This window comes from Peromyscus maniculatus, chromosome 18 (assembly GCF_049852395.1).
Source record: "Peromyscus maniculatus bairdii isolate BWxNUB_F1_BW_parent chromosome 18, HU_Pman_BW_mat_3.1, whole genome shotgun sequence".
Lineage (NCBI taxonomy): Eukaryota > Metazoa > Chordata > Mammalia > Rodentia > Cricetidae > Peromyscus > Peromyscus maniculatus.
The window spans coordinates 12,917,757-12,929,983 of NC_134869.1; positions in this window are offsets into that span (position 1 = coordinate 12,917,757).

Below are 12,227 nucleotides of genomic sequence, written 5' to 3' on the forward strand. Positions count from 1 at the left end.
ACCTGCACAAGTTCAAACCAGACAAAATCCCAGCACTGAGAGAGGAAAGTGGATACCAAGCCCCACCCCTAACCAAGAAGCTATTTGCAACTGATACCTGCTGAGAAAGGGAAAGATCAGTTTTCTCAATGGAGTGACACTGGGCCTATCAACCACAATCCAAGGCAAACCCCATGCCTACGAGCAGCTGGCCAACACAAAACAGACTCCATGCGTTTGTGTGCTTTTTTTTGTCTTATTGTGTTTTGTTTTGTTTTGTTTTGTTTCTTTTTGAGTGGGGAAGAAGAACATGAAGTTGGGTGTTAGTGGGTAGGGAGGTAGAAAGGATCTGGGAGTAGTTGGTGGAAAAGAAATAATATGATCAAAATATATCGTATGAAAAATTTTAAATGAAAATTAATTTTAGAAAACATAGTATGGTTGTCCCTGTTTATATGGAGTGCTTTGTTTATTTTTTTTTTAAACAGGGAACAGTTATTATGAAGTTGATTGTCAGATGCACATCGGTGACAACCTAGGTTGAGTCATGGGTTCTCTCAAGAAAACCAATAAATATCCTCAGGGAATAGCTTTCCATAGAATGTTCTACAGACCATGGAGGAAGAAGAGGTGGTAGATGTAGCCACAGAGCACAGTATAGCATAAGTACTGTAAAATTTTATGCCTGGGTTCTGACTCCTTTAATGTAGACCTGTTCTCAGTTTCTGCTGAGCCTCCTGGGACAAGGTAAAAAACCACGTGTGTTTTGTTTTCTTGCTTTATGAAATAAGGAGAACAGCATGTTGCCTTGAGTTCCTGTGAAAGTGAATTGAAATAAAACTGTATGGGGCTGAGAAAGGTATGTCTCTGGCACACAATGTCTGAACAGTTTAGCTAGGGCTTCCTAGTCAAGCCTGTGACATGTTTTTATAAAATAAGATTTTTGAAAAAATTATTTTTAATGATGTGTATGTGGTGTGTCTGTGTAGGGATGCATGGATACAAGTTCAGGTGTCCTAGGAGGCCAGAAGGAGACACGGGATCCCCTGGAGCTGGAGTTACAGGTGGTTGTAAGCTGCCAAACATGGGTGCTGGGAACCAAACACTTGTCCTTTCAAAGACTAGTAAACACTCTCAGCTGCGGAGCCAGCTCCCGAGCCTTCTCTGCTTACATTTGGTTAGGTAGTGATTCTGTGACTTTCATGGTCTGTCAGGTCTTTGAGACAGCACCCTACCCAGAATCCACAGTCTTGCTGTTTCTCTAAGTGTGGGTTCTTGGAGTCTATTCTACTTCAATATGTAGCCATTGTCTTCTAATCAACTGACAATTTCTCAAGAAATTCATATGTAGAGACAGTGAAACCAACCCACAAATAACCAATGCTAATTACTTGAGATTACGCTATCAGAGACAAGTTGGAGGATTTTGCACAACAACTTGATGATCTTATTTAAAGCTCCCATTTGGTTTGCAATTTTGGAACCACAATAGTACTCTTGTTTCAATATTTGCATTTGACCCATAAACTCCTCTTGGTTTTGTGACTATGTGAAACTAATGGGTGTTTATGAATCGCTCCTCCATTCAACCATTTGTTCACTTAAGCATTGTGGAAAAAAATGATTCTACAGTAGATTAGTCAGCCTCTGTTTCTTATAACACAGTGCCCAAGACAGGAAGTGTATAAAGAGGAAAGGTTTATTTGTGCTCATAGATTTATGATTTTCAGTCCATGGTAACTTATCTTACTGTGCTGAGGCCTAAAAGCAATACATCATTGCAGGAAGAGATAGAAAACCAATCTTGAGGTGCAGACATGGAAGAAAGAAAGAGGAAGGACCTGGGTTTGCATTTCTAGTGCTTTCAACGTCATGCCCCCACTCCAATGAGCTAAGACCACACATTCAACTCTTACAAGTTCTCTCATTAGAGCCAGTGCTGGAGACGGAGCCCATGGGGAGAACATTTCAGCTCTAAAATCTAGCACTCTAATGCAAAGGCAAAAGATCCTATGGTCTAAATTTGGGCTTCTTTTTTTCATTTATTCAAAAATGCTTTTTATCATATAATATATAAGATGCCTGATCAAAAAAGAAGTGATTCTATTGTGATTTTAATAATTCCTTATCCATCTATCCATCCATCCATCCACCCATCCATCTGTTCGTCTGTCTCTCCATCCATCTGTCCATGTGTCCATGTGTCCATGTGTGTGTGTGTGTGTGTGTAAATGTGCGAGTACATGTGTGTGTGTGTGCAAATACCATGTCACATGTGTGAAGGTCAGAGGACAAGGAGTTGTTTCTTTTCCTTCTTTAATGTAGATTCTGAGAATAGAATTGAGGTCAGCCTGGGTGGCAAGTGCCTTTACCCACAGAGCCATCTTGCCAAGCCCCTATCATTTTTCTTAATGTTACTTTCTGTAATACTTAGGACTATTTCCTACAATGACCAAAAACACTGTAAAAGGAAAACCCTAAATATCACTTAAAAATCCATTATTTTTGGAAATGTACACAAGGAAGCCACAGAGAGTTTACTTACTCTGACAGACCTCAGAGGCAGTGATTGAAAATGTGAACTCTTGGTGGACCACCCAGGGTCAAGTTTTGGCTCCATTATTTACCAGTTTGTGACCTCTAGTGACTTCTTAACCATTCATGGCCTCAGTCCTTCATGTTTAGAATGGGGACATTTGCCATTCTTACATTAAATGAATATGGTGATGATTAAGTCATATGATCAGAATATAATATAATAAATAGGTCACTTAGTACACATTTAACAAATGTAGTGACTGCCTTTATTTTTATCTTCTCCCCCTAGAAAGCCACGTTACCTGGTACTTTTCCCCTGCCCTTTATGAGAAATATGTTCTGAAGACCAAGAGGCCCCTCTCCACAGGTCACATTCTCATCAGCTGTAGCATCGATGTGTGGGACCCACCCTAGATAGACAAGATGGTCCCCAAACTAAAAAAGAAGAGGGGGAGGAGGAGAGGGAGGGGGAAGAGGAGAAAAGTAAGTTTGGAATAACTGCCACGTTCTTGAGAATGTCTCTAAGCTTTAGCTACATTTCTTGGGGTACGTTTCGTCTACCCTGGCATTTTCTCTGCTGCTGTTAAAGGAGACATTAGAAGGTTTATAACCATGTTAGCACAATTCCATTTAGAGTCCACGCAGTCATGCTAAAGAAAAAAGTGTCTATGGCTGTTCTTGCAGGGATTTTCTTCATTTCCCCCTCTCCCTTTGTTGATTTCAGCTCCTTTCCCCTCTGACTGTCGCATCTGTGGCTCCAGTCAAGGTCTCTCATATTTGTGCACTTGGCAACATTTTACGAAGGACCAAGAAGCCATCTATGTTCTACTCTCTAATTCTCCAGCAACCACAAGGCTTTGTAGACATAGCCAGGTTAGATCCCCAAATAAAAGGCTTTGTCCAACAGGCTAACAAGGAACATTTCTGCTGTGCTAGGTAGATAATTCTTTAATGTACTGCTATGTGCAAATATGCTCGAAAACTTAGAAGCAGGAGGCAATTATGTGTAAAATAATAAATAAAATGTAAAATGCTACTTTGCATCTGGCCAGGTTCTAGGACAGCATTGTCCAGTAGAACTGTGGACAGCATGAAAATAATCTGTATCTGTACTGCCGCATACAGTAGCCACAAGCACCATGTGGCCACTGAGCACTTAAACTGTATCTGGATGATGGAAGAACTAAATACAGTATTTTAGTTTAATTTTAACACATCATGCCTGGCTATTACTCATAGTGGAATTATGCAGCACGTTTCAGATAATTACTGTGTCTGTGTATTTGCACATGTGCTTTTATTTGTATGTGAATGGGTGTACATATGTGCACATGAGTAAGAGTGGATGTCATTTCTCAGGCGTCATCTGTAATTTTTTTTCTTGGATAGGGTCTGTCACTGGCATTGAGTTTGTTTGCTAAATAAGCTAGGCTTGTCGGTCCTTGAGTTCCAGGTTTCTGCCTGTCTCTATATCCCCAGTACTGGGATTACAAGCATGTACCACCATGCCTGGCTTTTGTTATGCGGGTTCTAGAGATAGAATCCAGGTCCTCCTGCTCACATGGCAAGCACTTTATCATTTGGGTTAGCTTTCCACAGCAAAGGATATAATTCTCCAAGACAAGACATAATCCTTATGACCTTGTCAAAGCAAGTCATGCATATTTAACCTTCTGATCTTGTAAATGGAGGCAGAATCTCAGAGATGCTCAACATCACAGAGCTAGCATATGGCATGCTGTCCGGCAGTGATTTATTCTTCTTTCTCTACGATGCTACATCCAGTAGCTTTCCCTCCATGTCGGACCGGATAGCACTATGTTGCACTGTGATACTACTCTTCTGAAATACAACAGAACTGCAACTAAGTATTCTTATCTGCAAGTAAAATCACGGTGACCCCTTCTTTCCACAAACAAGAGTCTGTCTTGTATCGCTTTTGTCTATGGAAATGGCCTGTTGTTCCTTCCCCCTTGAAGACACAGCAGACACTTGTTTTTTTTTTTTTTTTTGTTTTTTTTTTTTTTCATTATTGCCACTGAGACAATGGGCCGTGACCTCAAAAGAACTGTCCCATATCACAGCAAGCTGGTAGTTTAGGGCAGCCTCCCATGTCTTCCAGCCAACTTATACCAAAGCGATTTCCCAACACATGTTTATGGATGTGCTCTCCTGAGCTCCACACACAGAGGACCGTTTTCCTTTTGAACCGCTTGTCTGGTTACATCTTGTAGTAATTTATCTGGGTGCTGCCTGCCAACTGGTTCGTAGGGAAAACATGTTTGATGCATAACAATAGATCGTTTGGGGATAAATCAGATCCTTAATGAAGCCTTGCTCCTCTGTAGCCAGGCATTTCGCTCAGAGGATCCTCTGGGGCTGTAATGACTTGAGGAAAGAGAACGCGGGGGCCCCATTCCCCGTTCTGTGAAACAAGTAGAATCAGAGAAAGTTGGTTTCCTCCAAGACAAGACTAACAGCAAAGCCTCCCTGGGGTACTTTCTCGTGGAGTCCGGTTGAAACCACTAAAGTTGGATTGGAGTCTTCAGCCTGGAGACTGTTCAGATTAGACCTGTATTTGGAAGAAACGAGAGATCTATTTTGCCCAAAGCCTCACACTTTCCTTGGAGGGACGCCATGGCCGCCCACACACCCTTGTCTTTCCCAGTTCCTGTAGAGAAAAAGAAAGTCACAAGGAGATAGAAAGTAAAAAAGAAAGGGGAGGGGGAGAGAAAGAGAAGAATAGAACCCACATCTTAGAAGGAAAACGGGAGAGAAGCGAGAGGATGGAGGGAAGGCCTTAATTCGGAAGAGGGACAGGAGCGAAAGGAAGACGGGCAAGCTGCCATTTAATGCCATCTGCATCATAAACATTGCTACTCCTGTTGAACTCTTGCCATACCCTACACACTGAGTACCCAACGCCATGAGCCAGACTCCTAGGAACATCTTGATACCCAGAGACCACAGGAAAGTGGTAGTGGGAGTCCTGCAAAGCTGGTATTCCGAGACCATGCAGCACACAGGTGCTGCTAAGAAAGAGAACCATCCATCTCGCTTCTAACCACTCTCCTCTGGATATCTAGAAGCCGTGGCGTGGGAGGCCGAACAGGGGTAACGGCACCGTGAGAGAGTCGGAATAACGCATAGAAGATGTTTAATCCTATCAGCCTGTCCTCATTTGAGGACATGCATCACCCATAGACATGTTGAAATGCCAAGGAAAACACATATTATGCTTTGAGCCTGCACTCATGAACTCCTCATGGGAGCCCTGCAGGGGCTGGTATATGGTTTTTTGCTGAATTGGGGGTACATCTGAAGTTAAGTTCCGTGATTGTTTTCTGAGGAGAAGAATGAGCTGTGCTAGTGATTTTCTTGAGTGACCGAGGAACTCTTTCATCAAGTCCACCCTTTTTCCCAGTCTTCTCTGGCTCCTTCTGCCTCCAGGACACAGTCCAAACCCTCTGTCCTGAAATCCAAGGCTTTCCACAAGCTGGCTCCAGACAGCCTTATCAACAGTATTTTTCCACAGCTCTCCACTGTGAGCCATCAATCCTGTGGACCTGGTCGGCCTGAAGCCCCTCCCCCCCAGACTCTCCCATGCTGCTTTTGGAGGGGGTTCTGACTCCACAGATTTTCTTAAAAAAAAAAAAAAAAAAAAAAAAAAAAAAAACAACCTGAGAGGTTCTTGCTGCTCTCTCACCCTCTCTTAAATCCTAGGTTAAAAACAGAAAGGAAAAACAAAGGAACCAAAGCCCCCTCAAAAGCAGGCTTCTAGGGGAAGCTTCCAAATTCATGTTGCCAACTTCCCTTTCCACCTTTCCCCTTTCCTGTTAGAAGGAGGCACCTCCCATTCCAGGGGGAGACAAGAGATGTGTGCCTAGAGCCCTGAGGAGGGGACCATTGCCCGTGTCCCACTAGAGCCCTGAGGGGGGAACTATTGTCCTTGTCCCACTGGGCATCCACTTCTATCTGTTTTCTTGTTTCCTTCCTTCATGCACATCAACAATGTCCCTTTGTCTGTGGCTCCATGTAAACTTCTCTCTATTATTGTCCCTTCTCATTTGCTAAGACCCTGGATTATTAAGCGTACCCCCCACCCCTGACCCATTCCCAGTAAAAGAGACTCACTTTTCTCCTCTTTCTCCCAAGGAATCTAAGGAGTGGCATATGTTGTTTATTGCGTATTCTGGTTATGCTACAGTAATCTGTCTTCTGTCTTCATCAAAAGAAGGCTCTCAAGTTGTTGTTTTTTCTTTTCTTTTTTTGCCTATATCAAGGGCACAGTGGAGGAATAGAATAACTAGTTAACTATCTCTCATAAGCCTTTTTAGCTCCCTAGCTATAATAAACATTTTAGACATCTTTGTTTCATTCTTGGTCCCTACCATAGAGGATGACATACAGATGATACTCAATAAATGCTTCATTCTCACGTGACATTTTCTATCACATGAGAAGTTCGCTTAAGGAAATGCAGAGCATTATTTCTTTAAGAAGGACAGGTTCCCCTTAACTCACAAATATCCAAGGATTGGAATTTAAGTCCAACAGGCTTTATCAGAGTTAGAATTGAGAGTGGAATCCAGCCTTGCAAGGCAACCCGGTGTCTTATTAGCAGTTCCCTTGGTGTGTGTGTTCTGTCTTCCTCCACGATAGACTTTCTCCATAGCTGAGCTTGCACAGGCATTTGCCTTGCTCTGGGGTGCTGAAGTGTGTTGCGCAGCCTCTGCATTTTTCTCCCTCACTAGCTGGAAACAGTGGCTCCGTTTTATAATTCCAATATTCTGAGCAAAGAATGTGTTACCCTGGCTCCCTTCCCATTGCCAGGCCAGAAGTCCCTGGCAAGCTTTGGGATGGGCCACCTTTGTATCGGGTGGCAGCCGTGGTGAAGTCATCCCCAGCCGAGAAGCTGAGTGGAGGAGTGGGAAATGATGTCACTAGGCTATGACAGCACAAACGCATCCCACCATGGGACCTGAGGGCTGGTACAGTCCCTTTGTCACATGTGTTTGTGAAGACAGATACTTCCCTAACAGTGTAGGAAACACAGATTCCTAAATGAGTCAGACAGGCAACATAGCACAAGGTAGAAGGAACGGGGCTCCAGCAAATGCTAATGTAAGAAGACATTTGCCTGACCTTTCAGTCTTTAAAGAGAACCCCTAAGTATGGATCTGAATGTGAAGTTTGAGTTTTAAAACACTGTGCAAGCCAAACCAAACCACTCTGTGGGTTGTATTACATTTTCAGGCTCTACTTTTACAAACTGACATGTAAGGACAGGTTTCTTAAAAGTAATAACACAAATGGCATGGATAATGCTTCTGATTTCTTTTCACTGCGGTTATTTGCAGGCCTTTCTTAGGTATCTGTTGGTTGGTTTCTTGACATAAGGCATTCACTTTGGAGGTATTCCCTTGGAGTTGTTTGGGGATCAGCATTTTCATCTGCATCACTTCAGAAACCCCCCAGCTTCTTACCCAAGCTTACCTGTTTCCATCCTTTCTCAACCTGAAGAAGACGAGGCAAGGGTGAGGTGGGGGTGGCAGGTTTTAGTTTGAGGCTTCATAAAAGGTCACTTTGAGGAGACAATCCTTTGCTAATGGCCTGCTCAGCTTTCTTAAAGACCACCCAGGCCTTCCTTAAAGATGAAGCCAGGGCCAAGTGCCAACAGGGTAATCAAGAGAACCCAAACCTCATGCCTTGGGACCCATAGAAATAGGATTTTGCAAGGTTGCTCACAAAAAGCAGAACAAATATATATATATATATATATATATATATATATATATATATATATATATATATATATATATATATTCCCCTTGGGGAAGTAGTAGAGAGGTGGAGGGTGGAAATACTTGATCACCAGCTCATTTTGTCTGTCACAGGACTGATCATGCCTTATTGAGAAATATCCCTGAAGTCCAATGGTTAGGGCAGGTTTGTAGAGGCAGTGAGTCTGTTCCTCCCAGTCAAGAATAATGTCACTTGATAGGATTGAGTGATGCTTTAGTGTCTCTCCAATAAGAAGGTGGATATGGCTCAAGAGTTATCTTCTATAGGATGCATAGTTTGGGAAGAAGCAATGCCATATCTATTTTACCAAACATTGTTTTTACATCATATGGTCCGGAAAGAGTATATCCCTGGGTTCCAGTCACAGTCATGTGGCAGAAGTGAGAAACAGTGTCAGTGCGGAAATATTTGTACTATTTTCTCTTGCTTAATATTGTGTGTGTGTGAGAGAGAGAGAGAGACAGAGACAGAGAGACAGAGAGAGAGGCAGAGAAACAGAGACAGATAGACAGATGGATGGGTAGACTGACTGAAAGACAGACAGAAGAGAGAGACAAACACAAAGAGACACCTTGTGGAGGACAGGGCAAACACATAGCTATGTGTGTTTTAAGAGAATTTGATAAACAAGACCTAAGTTACTACTGCTCCCTCACCACTCATCTCACCCCAAGAATTTCAGAAGACCTAGGAACCTTATTGTTAACTGTTGACAGGCATGGCCTTCAGTTCATGGACTCTGTTAGGATAAAGCAGTGGAAAAGGTGCCTTTGGTGGGATCCTGCCAAGGTGTGCTGTTGACAGATCACACCATGCAATAGACCGAATGCAAAAGGTTTATTGGGGGAGCGGGGAGAGTGAAAGGCCATCTTGGAGTGGGTACGTGAGTGAGTGAGAGAGAGAGAGAGAGAGACAGAGAGAGAGAGAGACAGAGAGAGAGAGAGACAGAGACAGAGACAGAGAGACAGAGAGACAGAGAGAGACAGAGAGAGAGACAGAGAGAGAGAGAGAGACAGAGAGAGAGAGAGAGAGAGAGAGAGAGAGAGAGACAGAGAGAGACTGTGACACAGAGGGAAGGAACAAGAGAGAGAGAATGATCTGGGGTGGCCAGGACCTTTAAAGTGGACGTGTGTTGCTATGCAAGTCTATGTAACTCATAGCAACGGGACAGTGGAAATGTACCACACCTGGTGACAACAGATGATGATGTTGGGGGGGGTGGGGTGCAAACCCATAACACTCTGGACCAACACCATCAGCCCTACTTGAAGACTGGCTAGAAATTCAGGGTCCCTGGCCAGTCCAGACTTACAGACCCAGTGATAACCATTTCTTAAGGCCATCAGGTCACTCATGTTCTCACTAAAACTTGAGGAGTGCTGTTTTATTATGTGTGATGGGGCAGCTATTCCAAATGCTCTAGAACTTAGCCAGTGAAGGAAGGTCATGAGCTTTGAAGACAGTCTCTCCTTTCAGTCCCAGGTGAGAACTCATTTGAAGTGTGGAGCTAACGACCCCTGCCACATGGAAATGCCATGAAGATTGGTGAAGTACCTAAGTACAGAATTCACATGCCCATCAATGGCATTTTACATTTCACTGTTCCCGGCACATGACTCAGACTGAAAATGCTGTCACAACCACAGACTGTGGAGGATATTGTCCAGGAAACATGATTCTTTTTCTTTTTTTTTAAATTTTTTTTAAATTCATTTTAATTCATTTTACATACCAAACACAGATCCCCTCTCAACCCTCCTCCTGCTCCCCCTCCCCCACCTTCCACCCTCCCTTCTGACCCATTCCTCTTTCCCTCCTCCCCATCCCTCATCTCCTCCTCCAACAGGGTAAGTTCTCCCACGGGGTGAGGGGGGGGCAGCTAAGCCTGGTACATTCATTTGAGGCAGGACCAAGCCTCTCCCTTCTGCATCAAGGGTGAGCAAGGTGTCTGTCCATAGGTAATGGGATCCAGAAAGCCAGCTCATGCACCAGAGATAGACCATGATCACACTACCAGGTTCCCCTCAAACAGACCCAGCTACACAACTGTCTCCCATATACAGAAGGTCCAGTCTGGTCCCATGCAGGTTCCACAGCTGTCAGTCCAAATTTTGTGAGTTTCTTTGAGCTTGATTTGATTGTCTCTGTAGATTTCCCCATCATGACCTTGATCCCACCTTGCTCATATAATCCCTTTTCCCTCCCAGAAGCTCGGCCTGGTGCTTGGTTGTGGATCTTTGCGTCTGCTTCCATCAGTTACTGGATGAAGGCTCTGTGATGACAGTTAGGGTATTCACCGATCTGATTATCAGGGAGACCAGTTCAGGCACCCTCAGCACTGTAGCTAGTAGTCTAATCTGGGGTCATCCTTGTGGATTCCTGGGAATTTCCCCAGCACCTGGTTTCTCCCTTACCCTGAAATGTCTCTATCAAGATATCTCTTTCATTGCTCTCCTACTCTGTCCCTCCCCCAGCTTGACCATCCCATTCCCTCATGTTCTCATCCCCCAATTCCCTTCCCTCTATTGCCCCCCACCCCCAATTTACTCATGGGGATCTCCTCTGGGAAATAGGATTCTTAACCTTAAGGAACGAACTTACTGTCTAGAAGGAGGTAGTAAGTACACAAAAAGTTGAAGGAAATGGGAGAAGGAGTCTTCCCTGAGTTGCAGGTTCTATAAGAATTATGACTCTAATATTAAACATATTAGAAATAGAGTAACTAACCTACCCAAGTTCGTAGCTTATGGCAGACATTCATTTAACGTTATCCCATTCTATGTCCTCAATTATAAATGATAAAAACATTATTTAAATGGCCCCTATTTTATTCATGAACTATTTCTTTGTGTAGCTTTATTGTGAAGGATGCAGGAAAATCCAATGAGTCCACATCATATTTCTAAATGTACATGCATTACTTTTGTTCTCCACAAAAGACTGTGATCAATGTTAACACTAAAAGTTTCTCAGAGTCAGAGGATTAAATACAGAGCCCACACAATGGTAAGCCAAGAGAGTCAAAAAATGTGTCCCATTTCTCAGAGGTACTCACCTTGCAGCTCTGATGTCCTAGAGAAAGAAATCTCCAGATAGAATCACTTCTGGTCTTCTTTGTCAATTTCTCTAGCAAGCATTGACCTGGGCATGTGTGTGATGTGCAGACACAAGAGTGAACAGGACAGAGAAGGTTCCTGCCCCTGCAGAGCTCCTCTTTTTAACAGAGGTACGGGCTCTAAGAGAAAGGACCTGAAAATCTCATTGAAGAAATGTCTTGACACCTGGAAATGACTCTTGGTTCTAATAATGGGATGTCTTTCCATAAATAGGCACTACCTCATAGTCTAGCTATCAAATGACCAAATAGCATAGTTAATGTACTGGCCTTGAATTTCATAATGCATCCTAAGACATGTGAAATAACTACATGTTTTAACAACAGTTGAGAACACATTTTCTGGGAGCATATTCCCCCGGATCTCATAGTACAGCACATGGGAAGCTTGCAAGCTGGCAGTTTTGGGCTCCATATTGCAAAACATTTTTATTTGGAGGTTAGGTAAATAAATAGTGGCATGTGTAAGGGATGTGGAGAGGAACCTCTCATCTAGGAGAGTGGACTGCCTTGGTACCTCTGTTCTCCCACCTCTGAGCTCTGGAGACTTGGATTTATAAGTACAATGTTGACATTTATTTATAAGTTTATAAGTACAATGCACTACAATGTCTTTATGGATGAGGGCTTAATGGTTGAATTTTATGCATCAGTGGTGGTGGCATCAGCTAACATCCTGAAGACTCATCGTGGCACAAGGGCAGAGTCCATTTCTGGCTCAATGACTGATGGAAGCCTGGCACTCCCTGAGGGAATTATCCAGCTGTTTTCAAGATATGTAAGATGCCTC